We start from the raw sequence: 14,986 nt of genomic DNA, 5'->3' as shown, positions 1-14,986 counted from the left end.
AAATAACAGTTCTACACAAACTCTTTCAAAAAAGTTAAAACAGAGGGAATACTTGTCAATTAATTCTTTGAGGCCAATATAACACTGACACCAAAAGCCTACAAGGACATGACAAAAAAGAAATTTACAGGCCAATATTCTCAATCAAGTTTCAGCAAATCAAAGCGAACAATATGTATATAAAAGATAATAGATGGGGAACAAGTGGTAGCTCAGCAGTTTGAGTGCCTGCTTCCCATGAATAAGGTCCTGGTAAAAAGAAAAGGAAAAGGAAAGAAAAATAATAGATGATGGCAAATGAAGTTTATCCCAGGAAAACAGGGTTGGTTTAACATTTGAAAATCAATCAATGTAATTCACCATATTAACAAACTAAAAAAGAAAACCACATGATCATCTCAGACACAGTGAAAGCATTAGACAAAATCCAATATCCATTCCTGGTTAAAAACAAAACAAACAAAACAAACAAAACAAAAGAAACTACTCTCAGCAAGCCTGGAGAAAAGGGAACTTCTCAACCTGAGAAGACATCTATGAAAGCCCTCCCACTAACATCATTCTAAATGGTCAAAGTCCTAGTGCTATTCCACTAAGATCAGGAACAGGACAAGGATGTCCTCTCTCACCTCTTATATTTAACATTGTACAGGAGATTCTGGTCAGTGCAATAAGCAAGAAAAAGGAATAAATGGCATTCAGATTGGAAATGAAAACTATTCAAGATAATATCAGTGAGTATGTAGAAAATCTGAGGGAATCTATAAAAAAAGTTACTATAACTAATAAGAAAGTTTAGCAAGGTTACAGGATACAAGATAATGTATAAAAATAAATTGTAATTATATACACTAGTAATGAACAACCTTAAACTGAAGTTAATATACAATGCCATTTAAAAAACCATGATATACTTAGGGATAAATCTGACCCAATATGTGAAATATCTGTACACTGAAAAGTACAAAGCATTGCTGAGGAAAAAACTGAAATAAATATAAATAAATGGGGAGATATATTTTGTCAACAGTTGGAAAACACAGTATAGTTAAGATGTCAATTCTCACTAAATTTTCTACAGATTCAATGCAATACCTATCAAAATTCCAGCATTACTTTTACAGAAATTGAGAAGTTGATTCTAAAATGTATATGGATATTAAAAGGACCTGAAATATTCAAACAACTTTGAAAAAGAAAAGTTGGAGGGCTAACCCTACCAAATTTCAAGACGTATTATAATGCTACAGTAATCAAAACAGTGTTATATTGGCATAGCAATAGACAAATGGATTAATGGAACAGAATAGAGAGCTGAGATATAGACGCAAACAAATTGGACAACTGATTTTTGACAAACAGGCAAAGGCAGTTCAGTGGAGAAAGGATAAATAGGTTTTTCAACAAATGGTGCTGGAACAATTGAATATCCACGGTTTTAAAAAAATGAATTTTGACAGCGCTATCGGTGGTCCCACGGATCAGTCTCTTGCTTCAACAGTGTTTGAATGGAACAGGCTTGGGGATTATCTCCCCCTTCTCTCAGCATCGACCACTTTCCAACTGCTTCTCCAGTTGGAATTTCCAGAACCAACTTCTTGGCCATCCCCTGCTTCCTGGACCAGCTAACAAAGGTTTTCATGGTTAGCTCCTCTTTGTCAACCAACCATGAGCAACTAGATCCATCAGAATTATTCCACCCAAGTGAAGGCCTCTGTTAACCACCTGGTCAACCTGCGTCTATAGGTCTCCTACACCTACCTCTTTCTGGGCTACTATTTCCACCAGGATGATGTTGCCCTTTAGGGCATGGACCACTTCTTCCACAGGTTGGTGAAGGAGAAGCCGGAGGGTGTTAGGTGTCTCTTGAAGATGCAAAACCAGTGCAGCAGCTGTGCACTCTTCCAGGACATGGAAGCCATCAGAGGGGAGTGGGGTAAACCCTTGGATGCCATGGAAGCCGCTCTGGTCCTGGAGAAGAAACTGAACCAGGGCTTTTCGAATCCATATGCCCTGGGTTCTTCCAACACATACCCTCATTTCTGTGACTTGCTGGCAAAACAGTTCCTAGAGAAGGAGGTGAAACTCATCAAGAAGATAGGCGACCACCTGACTAACCTACACAGGCTGGCCCGGCAAGTATCTCTTTGGGAAAAGTTTTCAATTAGCAATAATCTTAGCGCCTTGGGTAAACCTCATTGCCTGCGATACTGCCACTGAAAGGCTCACCCTCAAGCACGACTAGGAGACTCCGGAGCCCAGAGGCCTTTGGGGGGTTCCCTTTGCATTCCTCTGACACCCAGTCTTCTGGCTGAACCCCTCCCTCCAGCCAGGAGGTATCTTTTTAACTGCAACCTTGCATCCCTCCAACAAGCTCTGAACCAAATGTAAACAATAAACTTTGTTCAGGAAAAAAAAAATCCTATCTATATTTGGCACTGCATACAAAAATGAACTCACCATGGATCAGTGACTGTGGTTGGTAGAATTACCTCTCTCCAGAAGACTTCATGCCATAAACTCCAGGACTGTGAATATGTCATGTAGCAAACTGAACTTTGTCAATATAATTAAACCCTGCTCTTAAAGTAGGGAGGGCCAATTATCCAGGTGGGCCCAATAGAATCATAAGTTTTCTTAAAAGCAGAAGAGGAAGGCAGAAGGGATGTCAGAGAGATTCAGGCAAAATAAGGATTTGATGTACCATTGCTAGTTTGAAGATGGAGAGGCTATATGAGAAAAATTATGCACAGCCTTAAGGAGCTGAAAGGGCCCTGGCTGACAGCTAGTGAGGAAGGGGAATCTTAGTCCTATAACCTCCTTATGGTTCAGTTCCTTATACTGAATTCTGCCAGAGACCTGAGTTTGCTTGGCAGAGGACCCCAAACCCCAGATGAGAACTGCAGCATGGCCAGTACTTTGATTTTAGCCCAGTGACTCAGCAAAGAATTATAAGATAATAAATTTGTGTTAAGTCACTGTATTTGTGGTAATGTATTATGCAGCAATAGAAAATATATAGACCTAAATGTAAGATCTAAAACTATAAAACATCTAGAAAAAAGCACAAAGAACAACTTTATAAACCAGGATTTAGACAAAAACTTCTTGGATATAAGCACGATCCATAAAAGAACAAATTGATAAATTGGACCTCATCAATAAAACTTCTATTCTTCAGAAAACCCTATTATTAGAATGAAAAGGCAAGCCAGAGGCTGGGAGAAAATATTTGAAATTCCATATCTGATAAAAAGACTTCTTTCTGGAATACATTTTTTAAAATTCTTGACATACAATAAAAAGAAAACAAAGAACTAAAAATAGGCAAAAAATTGAACATGCAGTTCACTGAAGAAGATACATAGATGGCATATAAACACATGGAAAGATGCTCAACACCTTTGTTCACTAGGAAAATGGAAATTAAAACCACAATGAGATATCTCTACACATCTACTAGAAAGGCTAAAATTACAAAGACTGACCGCACCAACTGCTTGCAAGGATGTGTAGGAATTGGAACTATTATACACTGTGCGGTCAACCCTCAGGCTGAAGAGTGGTTTGCTGGCCCGGCGGGGGAGCGGCCGCGGTAGGCCAAGCCGCTGCCCCCATAATAGGGTGGTTGGTCGGGCCCACCGCCACCCCTGAAGGAAGCTCGGCATGGGCGCAGAGTGCCCTCGGGTCTCCCCTTCTCGGCAGCCATGCTTCCGCGGCCGCCCCTCCTCCTGGATGGCGCCACACGATGCCTTGTGGGGCGGCACCCTTCTTCTTCTTTCTCCCTGCGCAGGCTCAGGGCGGAAAATTCCAGTCTGCCCTTTTCCCATCCCCCGACAGCAGCAACAGCCAGGCGTGGGCGGAAAAATCCAGTCTGCCCTTTTCCCTGCCCCCAACAGCAGCAACAGCCAGGCGTGGGCCGGAAACTCAAGTCTGCCCTCTACCCCAGCAACAGCAGCCACCAATCCCTAAACCCTGCCCCTTCCCCCAGCAACAGCGACAGCCAATCCCTAACCACCACCCCTCCCCCGTCCAGCACCTCCCACTGACCTTTCTCCGGCAACCAATCAGAGCAGGGTGTGGCTTCGACCAATCAGCCTTCCCCAGCCCCTATAAAACTGTTGCCTCTCCCTCAATAAAGTGGACTTGCGTGTTTACCTTGTCTCCGCGGTAGTTCTTCTGCCGTGCGCCCTCCAGTCCTGAGAGCCCCTGACAAGGGCCTGGCCTCCCTTGTCCCCAGTTCGTCGCCTGCTTCTCCGGGCGACCCCTTCGTCGCCGGCTTCTCCGGGCGACCCCGTCAGCCGAACCACTCAACCCCTGTGAGACCGACCCCTCGTCTGCTGCCGGACCGACCGCTCGTCCCAAGTGGGACCGATCCCTCGTCCCAAGTGGGACCGATCCCTCGTCCCAAGTGGGACCGACCCCTCGTCCTAAGCTGGACCGACCCCTCGTCCGCAGCCAGACCCCACCTCTACCGACCGAGCAAGCCGCCCCACACTGTTTGTGGGAATATAAAATGGTGCACTTTGAAAAACAGTTTGGCAGTTTCTTAAGAAGTTAAATATACATCTATCATATGACCTGGCTGTTCCAGCTTATATATTTACCCAAGAGTAAAGAAAGCATATGTACATGTGCTGTGGTTTGAAGTTGTATGTACCCCAGAAAAACATGTTCTTAAACTTAATCCATTCCTTTGGGTGTGAACCCATTTTAAGTAGGACCTTTTGATGAGGTTACTTCAGTTAAGGGGTAGCCCACCTCAGTCAGGATGGATCTTAATCCTATTACTGGCAGAATGAAATTCAAAGAGAGAGTGAACAACAGAGGGGGCAAGCAGAAGCTGAACATCAATGGAACCTGGAAGGGAAGGCAGAGACCAGGAGATGCTGCCATGTGCCTTGTCATGTGACAAGCCAAGGACCAAAGATCACCAGCCCCAGAATGCCAGTCTCTGGGAAGAAAGCATCAACTTTGATGATGCCTTGATTTGGACTTTTTCCTAACCTCACAACCTTACGCAAATAAATTCCCATTGTTTAGCCCAACCCATTTCATGGTATTTGTTTGAGCAGCCAGGGAAACTAAAACAGATTTTAGTGCCAGAAAAGTAGGGTGCTGGTGTACTAAAAAAAAAAATGTGGAAATGACTTTGGAATTGCCTAATGATAGAAGCTAGAAAAATTGTGAGGTGCTTGATAGGAAAGGATTGGATTGCTTTGAAGAGACTGCTGGTAGAGATATGGATGCTAAAGGTACTACCAATGAGGCCTTGTAGAAAATGAGTAATGTATTAGAAACTGAAGGAAAGGCAATCCTTGTTTTAAAGTGGCAGAGAACTTGGTAAAATTGAGGATGGAAGGCAGGACTTGAAAGCAATGAACTTGACTATTTAGCTGAGTAGATTTCCAAGCTAAGTGTGGAAAGTGCAGCCTGGTTTTTCCTTGCAGCTTATAGTAAATAGCAAGAAGAAAGGGATTATCTGAGAACTGAACTCCCTCAGATGAGGATTGGAGCTTTGTAGAGGAACTCCCATGAAGTAGGACTTTTCATTCTGTTTTATCAGAGTGCATGTATGCCCTAGTTCAGGGAAAGTTAAAACAGTGATTCACAAAAGAAAGTCATTCTGTGTCCTAAGCATTTTAATAACAAAACAAAAAAAATCCTCCATACTGAACATGGAAGCAGTCAGCAGTTTCCTTGGAAGTCAGGATTGGAAATGCAGTTATGTAGGAAGGCTCTGTGGAAAGTCCTTCTGTCTGATGGATTGGATTCATGTGAACTACATGCAAAACTGGCATGCTTTTTTGTGAGATTGGTATGAATGGAACCACTGCCAGCCTGGACTAAAAGGACAGAGAGGAGAGTTTCCATGTCTACGTCAGGCAGTCAGCTTCTCCTGGGGATTTCATCAAAAACCTGCATCAGAGTGCCCAGCTTGTGGCCTGCCAATTTGGATTTGTCCATCCCCACAATCTTATGAACCAATTGCAATTTTAAAAATCTCCTAAAATTCACAGAATATATAAATATATATACACACACTATCAGTTCTGTTTCCCTAGAGAACCCTGACTAATACAACTTGTAAGTACTTCTATACAAATGTTTATAGCAGCTTTATTTGTAATAACTGAAAACTAAAAATAATCCAAATGTCCATCAACAGGTGAATAGATAAATTGTGGTACATCCACACAATGAAATACTACTCAGCCAAAAAAGGAATAAACTATTGATTCATGCAACAAAATGGATGAATCTCAAAAATTTTATGCTTAAAGACCAGGAAAGAAAAGTAAAAACTGTATGATTCCATTTATTAAAATTTTTCACAAATGTAAACTAATCTATAGTGACAGAAAGTACATCACTGGTTGCAAGGGGAGGGGTGTGTAGGAAGTGATAGGAGAAAGGGATTACAAAAAGGCATGAGGAAAATTTCAGAGATGATGGATTTGTTCACTATGTTGATATTGGTGATGGTTTCATGAGCTTATCCATATGTTAAAACTTATTAGTTTGTATACTTTAAGTATGTGCATATTTTGCTTCTATAAAGCTGTTAAGCATAAAATAAAGGATGATTTTCATAAATGCACAGGTATGCAAACCCATAAATTTTAAGTTCTTCCAAAAATAATCTGTAAATTAAATACACTATTAAAATTTCAGCAAGACTTTTGAGAGAACTGTCAAACTTATTCTAAAATTTAATGAAGAATAAAATTTCCCAAATAGATAAGTCAATTTGAAATGAAAGCAAAGAAGGGCAAATTGTACTACCAATTAATTATGAAGACATACTATAAAGGTACAGTATTAAAACAGTGGCTGCTGGCACTAGAGCAGGCAAATGGACAAACAGAACAGACTAAAGGACTGAAAAGTGGGTCTAGCTATTAATAGATCTTTAAAAAAAAATGCCTCCACAGTCCACCAGGGAAAGAATGCACTGTTTAATAGCTTGTGTTGAGAAAACTGGTTCACAATTTGGAGAAAAATAAAGCAAAATCTTTACCGTATGCTATATTCAAAGGAGAACCCCAGTTGGATTAAAGAACTAAATATTAAAGATAAAACTTAGAGAATATAGAAAATATTTTGGAGAATATCCCTGTGAAATTGACATTGACGGGGAATTCCTTCCTAAAGAAGACTCCAAAAACCAAACCATAGCAAAAGGATGTATAGATTTGAGCACATCAAAATTAAAGATTTCTATTTGACAAAGAACTCGATAGACCCTTATCAGACAGTTGATAGCCATGAGAAGATATTGCAATGCCAAAAAATAACAAGGAATTAATACCTAGACCTGTGGTGACCAACACAGCAGCCATTAGCTTTTGTCTGGTTACATTTACATTTATTTAAAAATTAAGTAAAATTTAAAATTATTTTCTCAGGTGCATTAATCACTTTTCAAGTGCTCAGTAGCCACACAGGACTAGCAGTTACAATATTGGACAGTGCAAATATAGAACTTTTCTATCATCTCATAAAATTCTTTTGGACAGAATTGTTCTAAAGTATACATGGAAATTTTGCAAAACAGGAAAAAAAGATAAGGAACTTGTTAGAAATATGGGCAAAGGATATAACAATGGCAAATCCAAATGGTTAATAAGTATATGAAGAGAAGCTCAACTCCATTAGTAATGAGAGAAATGAAGTATCACCTTATACTTATCTGATGGATTAAGTTTTAAAAGTTAGTTGATACCAACTGTGATGAATTTGTAGAAAATGAAAAAATCATGCTCTGATGGTGCAGCCTCACTCGGATGGAGTGAGGACTGGTGCAGCTATTCTGAAAAGCAACCTAACACTATCTAGTGCAATTAAATGTGTGTATATATCTGTGACCCTGTAATCCCTGCCTGAAAAGTTACACATTGCATACAGCAGTGACAAGCACAACATTATATCAAATTTATATATAGCAGAAATTGTAAGTACCAACAAAAGGACTATAGGTTAAAACTGAGGAATATTAAGAGACATGAATAAAACAAAAAAATGCCAAGAGATGCAAATGGAAGAGAAAAGATTGGAAAATTAGTCTCAGTCCAATAGTCAAATTACAGGATCCTAAAATCACAGTGACATTGATATAATTTAAAGCGTACAAAAAAAGCACCATAGATTTTAAAGACTCATGAATTATGCAAGGTTGTACACCAGATGCACATAATTGGAGACTTTGGAGGAGGGGAAAATGAGAGAGGGGCTCAGAGGTGAGGAGAAAACAGTTGAAGCAAAACCAGGAGCGATGAAGACGGTGTGGGTTTGTAAGGAGAATCTCTGCGGTGTGGGTTTGTAAGGAGAATCTCTGCCCTTACGGAGACAGAAAGGAAAAGCTTTTGACTGACGTGTGGAGTTTTAGGAAGGGAGAAAATAAATCAGAAAGTCAACCATGTGGAAATAACTTTGAAGGGTAATTTCTTTGATTTCTGTTCTCTCCCTTAATCTACTGTCTCATGCTGACTCCAGAGGAACCATTCAAAGAGGAAATAAGATTCACTGCAATTGGATTCTTTAAAAAACAGCAATTCGATAATATTTAACCCAAGGGAGTAAAAAGTACAGTTCAGGCTGAGCCTGGCACTTATCTAAATTTTATTCCATTCATAGTAAAGTAGCAAGAGACAGCATGATTTATACCTGTATCAGGAAAATGTGAGAAAGCCTTTAGTAGCAGGATCCTACCAAGAAACAAGGCAGGGATGCCACGAAAACACCTTCAGTGTTTCCCATCTTCTGTAGAATGAGGCCATGTGCCATCATGCTGCTACTGAGACTTTCCAGCCTCAATTTCCATCACAACCCTAATGTTAAGAGCTCAGTTTCACCCAAACAGGCTGACTCAATGTTCCATCAACAAATCTTGAAGGTTCCTTACCACCTGCCTGGGAAGCATCACTTGCTAACACCTCTGTAGTGGCCGCTCAGTCTTAACCCTTCTTCTGTGGCCTTTTCATATCTTTCTGGTTTTGAGTAAATGTTCCCATTTCTGAACTGCTACAACACTTGTTGTCTGAACCATTCATTTGCTGACAGTTATTTTCTTAAAGCATTCTGATGATACCATTCTATTGTCTTCCAGATTCTATTGTGTTTTGGGGTTTATTTGTTTTCGGTTTTGTTTTGTTGTTGTTGTTTTCTAAGAAATCAGCTATAAATTTCTGGCTTAATATCATTCATGAATTTTTGAAAATTCTAAAACATTAACTCTTCAAATCCTGATTTTGTCCCATTTATTCCCTTTTCTCTTTCTGGGACTCCTTTCTGTAATTTCTTCGTCTCTTACTTTCTCTTTTTTGGTGTTGTTTATTTGTTTTTTCATCTTTTCATCTCTCAGTACCGTATTCTGGATATTATCTTCTGATTCATTTCTTTGTATTTTGATTCTCTCTTCAGCTGCTATAAAACCTACCTGCAGCGGCTTGCTCGGTCGGTAGAGGTGGGGTCTGGCTGCGGACGAGGGGTCGGTCCAGCTCAGGACGAGGGGTCGGTCCCGCTTGGGACGAGGGATCGGTCCCGCTTGGGACGAGGGGTCGGTCTGGCAGCAGACGAGGGGTCGGTCTCACAGGGGTTGCGCGGTTCGGCTGATGGGGTCGCCCAGAGAAGCAGGCGACGGACTGGGGACAAGGGAGGCCAGGCCCTTGCCGGGGGCTCTCAGGACTGGAGGGCGCACGGCAGAAGAACTACCGCGGAGACAAGGTAAACACGCAAGTCCACTTTATTGAGGGAGAGGCAACAGTTTTATAGGGGCTGGGGAAGGCTGATTGGTCGAAGCCACGCCCTGTTCTGATTGGTTGCCGGAGAAAGGTCAGTGGGCGGTACTGGACGGAGGAGGGGTGGTGGTTAGGGATTGGCTGTTGCTGTTGCTGGGGGAAGGGGCAGGGTTTAGGGATTGGTGGCTGCTGTTGCTGGGGTAGAGGGCAGACTTGAGTTTCCCGCCCACGCCTGGCTGTTGCTGCTGTCAGGGGGAGGGAAGAGGGCAGACTGGATTTTTCCGCCCTGCGCCTGCGCAGGGAGAAAGAAGGCATCGTGCGGCGCTATCTGGGAGGAGGGGCAGCCACGGAAGCATGGCTGCCGAGAAGGGGAGACCCGAGGGCACTCTGCGCCCATGCCGAGCTTCCTTCAGGGGTGGTGGTGGGCCCGACCAACCACCCTATTACAGGGGCAGTGGTTTGGAATAGGCCTACCGTGGCCGCCGCCCCCTGCCAGGTCAGCAAACCACACTTCAGCCCGAGGGGCGACCACACCTACCCTTTGAGAAGTGGATTTAGCTCAACTGATAAGAGTGTCCACCTACCACATGGGCGGTCCAGGGTTCAAACCCAGGGCCTCCTGGCCCATGTAGTGAGCTGGCCCACGCACAGTGCTGATGCATGCAAGAGTGCCATGCCACGCAAGGGTGTCCCCTACATAGGGGAACCCCACACGCATAGGGGTGTCTCCTACATAGGGGAGCCCCACACGCACAGGGGTGTCTCCTATATAGGGGAGCCCCACGCCTTGCAAGGAGAGCTGCCCCACATGAAAAAACCACAGCCCGCCTAGGAGTGGCGCTGCACACACACACACAGCTGATGCAGCAAGATGACACAACAAAAAGACAGATTCCCGCTGCTGCTGACAAGAATGCAAGTGGGCACAGGAGAATACACAGTGAATGGACACAGAGAGCAGACAGCCAGGGGGTGGGTGGAAAAGGGAGAGAAATAAATAAAAAATAAATCTTTACAAAAAAAAAAAAAAGCCTATCCACTGAGTTACTAAGTTTGATTTTTCTACTTTCAGTTCTAGAATGTCCATTTGATTTTTTTTTTGTCTGTGAAGTCTAAACTCACCCTCATTTTTGAAGGAAAGTTCTGCCAGATAAACAATTCTTGGCTGGAAATTTTTCTCTTTCAGTACCTTAAATATATCACCATTTTCTTCTCACCTCCATGGTTTCTGATGAGAGACTGGCACTTAGTCTTATGAGGGTCCCTAGTATGAGATGTATTGCTTTTCTCTTGCTGCTTTCAGAATCCTCTCTTTATCTCTGGTATTTTTCATTCAGAATAGTAGGTGTCATTCTGGTTAGAGATTTATTCAGATTTATTCTGTTTGGGTGCACTGCCCTTCTTGAATAGTGATATTTATGTCTTTCATAAGGGTTGGGAAGTTTTCAGTCATTGTTTCCTCAAACACTCTTTCAGTGCCTGTTCTCTTCCCTTTTTGGGACACCAATAACATGTATGTTTGTGCCTTTTGCATTGTCATTCAATTCCCTGTGACCCTATTCCATTTTTTTCATTCTTTTCTTTCTGTTTTCTGTCTTTTTTAGTTCAGACACTTGGCCCTCCGAGTCACTAATTTGGTCTTCCATGAACTTTAATCTGCTGTTATATGCCTCTACTGCATTTTTAATTTTTAAAAGTTTACTAAGCAGTTTTATTGAGATATATTCAAATACCATACATTCTAATGCATTGTTAATCACATCCATTGTGCTTTTCATTCCCATAAGCTCTGTTACAGTTCTGTACAGGCTTTCGAATTGTTCTTTATGCTTACCCAATGTCTTCTTAATATCCTTTACCTCTTTGGTCATATTTTTCTTTAACTCCTTGAATTGATTTAGGAGATTTGTGTGATTATCATTGATTAGTTGTCTTAAATTCTGTATCTTGTCAGGACACTTGGTTTGTTCCTTTGGCTGGGCCACCTCTTCCTGTTCCTTAGTATGATTTGTAATTTTCTGGTGATGTCTAGGCATCTGAATATGTTGGTGGATTTACTCTGTCAATATCTTTCTCTTACCTAGTGGTTTTGTTTCACGGATCTTCTTTGATTTTTGGTTCAACTTATTCTGAGTTTTTAAAATTGCCCAGCTTAAGTTATCTAAATAGGCCAGCGACCCACTAATGGGACACAGATCTGATCCAAGGAGTCTGGGACAAAACACTCCAAAGAGCGTTTTATCTTCTTGCAGTTTCCCGGCTGGCCAGCAGATGGCAATCATCAGTGAATCTTTCCATGGAGGTGTCTCAACCTCCACTTGCTGGTGATTCTGGTCTGGCCAGAACCAAGATTCAAAGCGGGCTCTGCTGGCTAAACTCACAGAAAAGAAATCACCCTCTGCTCTCCACCACACTCCTCCTCTTCCCTGGGAAGAAGACATTTGTTTCCCTTTCAGTTGGCTGTTGCGAGCCACAGGTTTTATCTAAGTTGTTAGTCGTGAGGGTGGGGAGAAGTGCCTTTCTGGGATACGGGGGTTAGTAACTCAAATTTTTGTTTCAGCTTCTTCATCTCTCTGTCCCTGTCCCTCCTGGAGGATGTGCAGCACTCACCTGGTCTGCAGATCCCCAACAGCTTTTTGTCCTTCCTCCATTATTTTTGTGAGAGCATTGAGCCCTTCTTACCTACTCAATGTCATCTTCCTGGAAGTGTCCATTCAATACTTTTATAGTTTATATTTCTCTGCCAAAATACTCAATCTCATCCTTCATCTCTAAGTGAAAACAATACGCATAATTATCTTAAAGTATGGAGCTTACAATCTCATTCTCTAGAGCTTCACTGTTTGGCTGTTGTGAATAAAGCAACTGTGAACATTCATGTACCAGTATTTCTTTGAGTGCCTGTATTCAATTCTTTTGAGTATATATCTAGGCATGGAATTGCTGGGTCACATGATAAATTCTATATTTTGGCTAGTTTTTAATTTGTGCTAGATATTCTGCTTTCAAAGTATTTACATTTAAAATTGTTTGCACTTCTTGCACATTAAACTTTCAGGAAAATTGAAAGAACAGTATGATATACACCCACATTCACTTTATCTAGATTCATCAATTGTTAACTTTTTTTTTAAGGAGGTACTGGGGATTGAGCCCGTAACCCCATACATGGGAAGCAGGTGCTGAACCACTAAGCTACAACAACTCCTCAACATTTTTATATATCTGCTTTCTTTCTCTATGTTTGTTTCTGTGTGTGTGTATGTGTGTGTATGTAGTACATAATGCATTCATATGTATATGAATGATTATATATGTACATTTACATATACATATATATTTCTTGAGGGTTAGCTGTAAACAGCCACAGGATACTTTACACCTAAGTCAGTCCATGCAGTCATGCAGTAGAGTGTTGGAACTGATAGTTAAATAATTAGGAATTTGGCAAGCTGCTAGAAAAGCCATAAGTAACTTCATGTACTGAGAGTGCCTACAATTGCAAGCAAGAGGGGGATCAAAGCCCCCCTAAGTTAATGATGGTTTAGGCCTCATGATCCCAGAGTTGTCAGGACTGAGAAACAAGCTATGGACTAAAATAAACTTGCTAGTATTCTACTATAGACTTATTGTGATTCTAGCAATGGAAGAAATATTAATACCATTGTTGTGGAGGCAGTGAGCCATGGATGTTCTGGGGTTAGGGAGAGGGAAAAACAGGTGTAATAAGGAAGCATTTTCGGGACTTGGGAATCATCCTGAATGACATTACAATGACGATACAGGCTGTCATATATCTGGCCCTAACCTACAGAGTTGAATGGGAGAGAGTGTAAACTACAATGTAAACTATAATCCATGCTTAGGAGCAATGCTCCAGAATGTGTTTATCAATTGCAATGAATGTACCAAACTGATGAAAGATGTTGCTAATGTGGGAAAATGTGGGAGGTGTGGGGAGCGAGCATATGGGAATCCCCTATATATTCTCTGTAACATTTATGTAATTGAAGTATCTTTTCAAAAATATAAAAAGTGAGGAAAAAAAGTGATACCTTTGACAGACCAGTTTACAAACATAATCCAATAACTATTTTTGGAATTCATAAACAATGCCAAACTGCTATAGGACATGTTGGTGCGGATGTGATATATTTATTAAATAATACACAGTACAGTGTAGACTTAGTAAGAGGTCCGTAGTTTTCACCTGACTGGCAAAGGGGTCCATGGAACAAAAAAGGTTAAGAACCCTTGATCTAAAGGGGCAAAGGCAGAGTTCATAGGACAGAGTAAATATCAGAAAGAGAAGAGCTGCACAGAGAGAACTATAGAGATTTGCAGATGATCATCTAACAGTATTCAGAACAAGATTGTTCAGCAAATCTAGTGGGTTCAGTAGTGTCTACCCAAAATTCACATCCATCTAGAGCCTCATAAAGTAAACTTATTTGGGAACTGAGTCTATTGCAGACATAATTAATCAAGATAAGGTCATACTCGTCTAGGGTAGGCCCTAAATCCAATGACAGGTATCCTTATGAGAAAAAGAGAGGATACACAAAGACTGAGAGACACAGAGAAGAAGGTCATGTGATGACAGAGGCAGAGATCAAAGTGATGCAGCTATAAGCTGGAACACCAAGGACTGCCCAGAGCCACCAGAAGCTAGGAAGAGCCAAGGAAGGATTCTTCCCTAGAATCCTTTGGGAGCATGGCTGACACCCGGCTTTCATCTTTAACCTCCATAACTGCCACCCAGTTTGTGGTAACATGTTACAGCAGCCCTAGGAAACTAATAGAGCTCACGCCTGTAAGGGAAAGACCCAAGTGTAGGAGCATAACCTACTGAAAAGATTAGAGGCAACTGTACTCAGTGCTTACATAGAGCCAGGATTAGACCCTGTTCCCATCAACTAGACTGGAAAAATTCATAATTCACAGGGCACTGAGTAAAATAATCAGTAGGGTCTTGCCTCATTAATAGGATATAATTAGCCTTAGACTGAACTCTGCTCTAGAGTCACCTAAAAAATCTTAAAATCAAGGCCCAAAAGTATCAAAGTGCTTCCAAGTTTGTATCCCATAACTTATATACGAATATAAAAATATCCAGCACCCAACAAGTTAAAATTCGCAAAGTCTGACATCCAGTCAAAAATTACCAGGCATACAATGGAGACACAGGGGTTGGGCAGTCTAAGGAATGTGTTTGGAAGGGTTTCAGCCCAAGTCCTTTGCAACTA

The 14,986-nt window shown here is 41.4% G+C and overlaps 1 pseudogene; it reads left to right on the top strand.

Annotated features, from left to right (window-relative positions):
• Nucleotides 1-1,668: 1,668 nt before the first annotated feature.
• On the top strand, nucleotides 1,669-2,220 carry LOC139436640 (ferritin light chain pseudogene; annotated as a pseudogene).
• The last annotated feature ends 12,766 nt before the right edge of the window (nucleotides 2,221-14,986 follow it).

The sequence above is a fragment of the Dasypus novemcinctus genome, chromosome 16 (genome assembly GCF_030445035.2).
Source record: "Dasypus novemcinctus isolate mDasNov1 chromosome 16, mDasNov1.1.hap2, whole genome shotgun sequence".
Lineage (NCBI taxonomy): Eukaryota > Metazoa > Chordata > Mammalia > Cingulata > Dasypodidae > Dasypus > Dasypus novemcinctus.
Note: the sequence above shows the minus strand (reverse complement) of the source record. Positions and strands in the feature narration are given on the sequence as shown.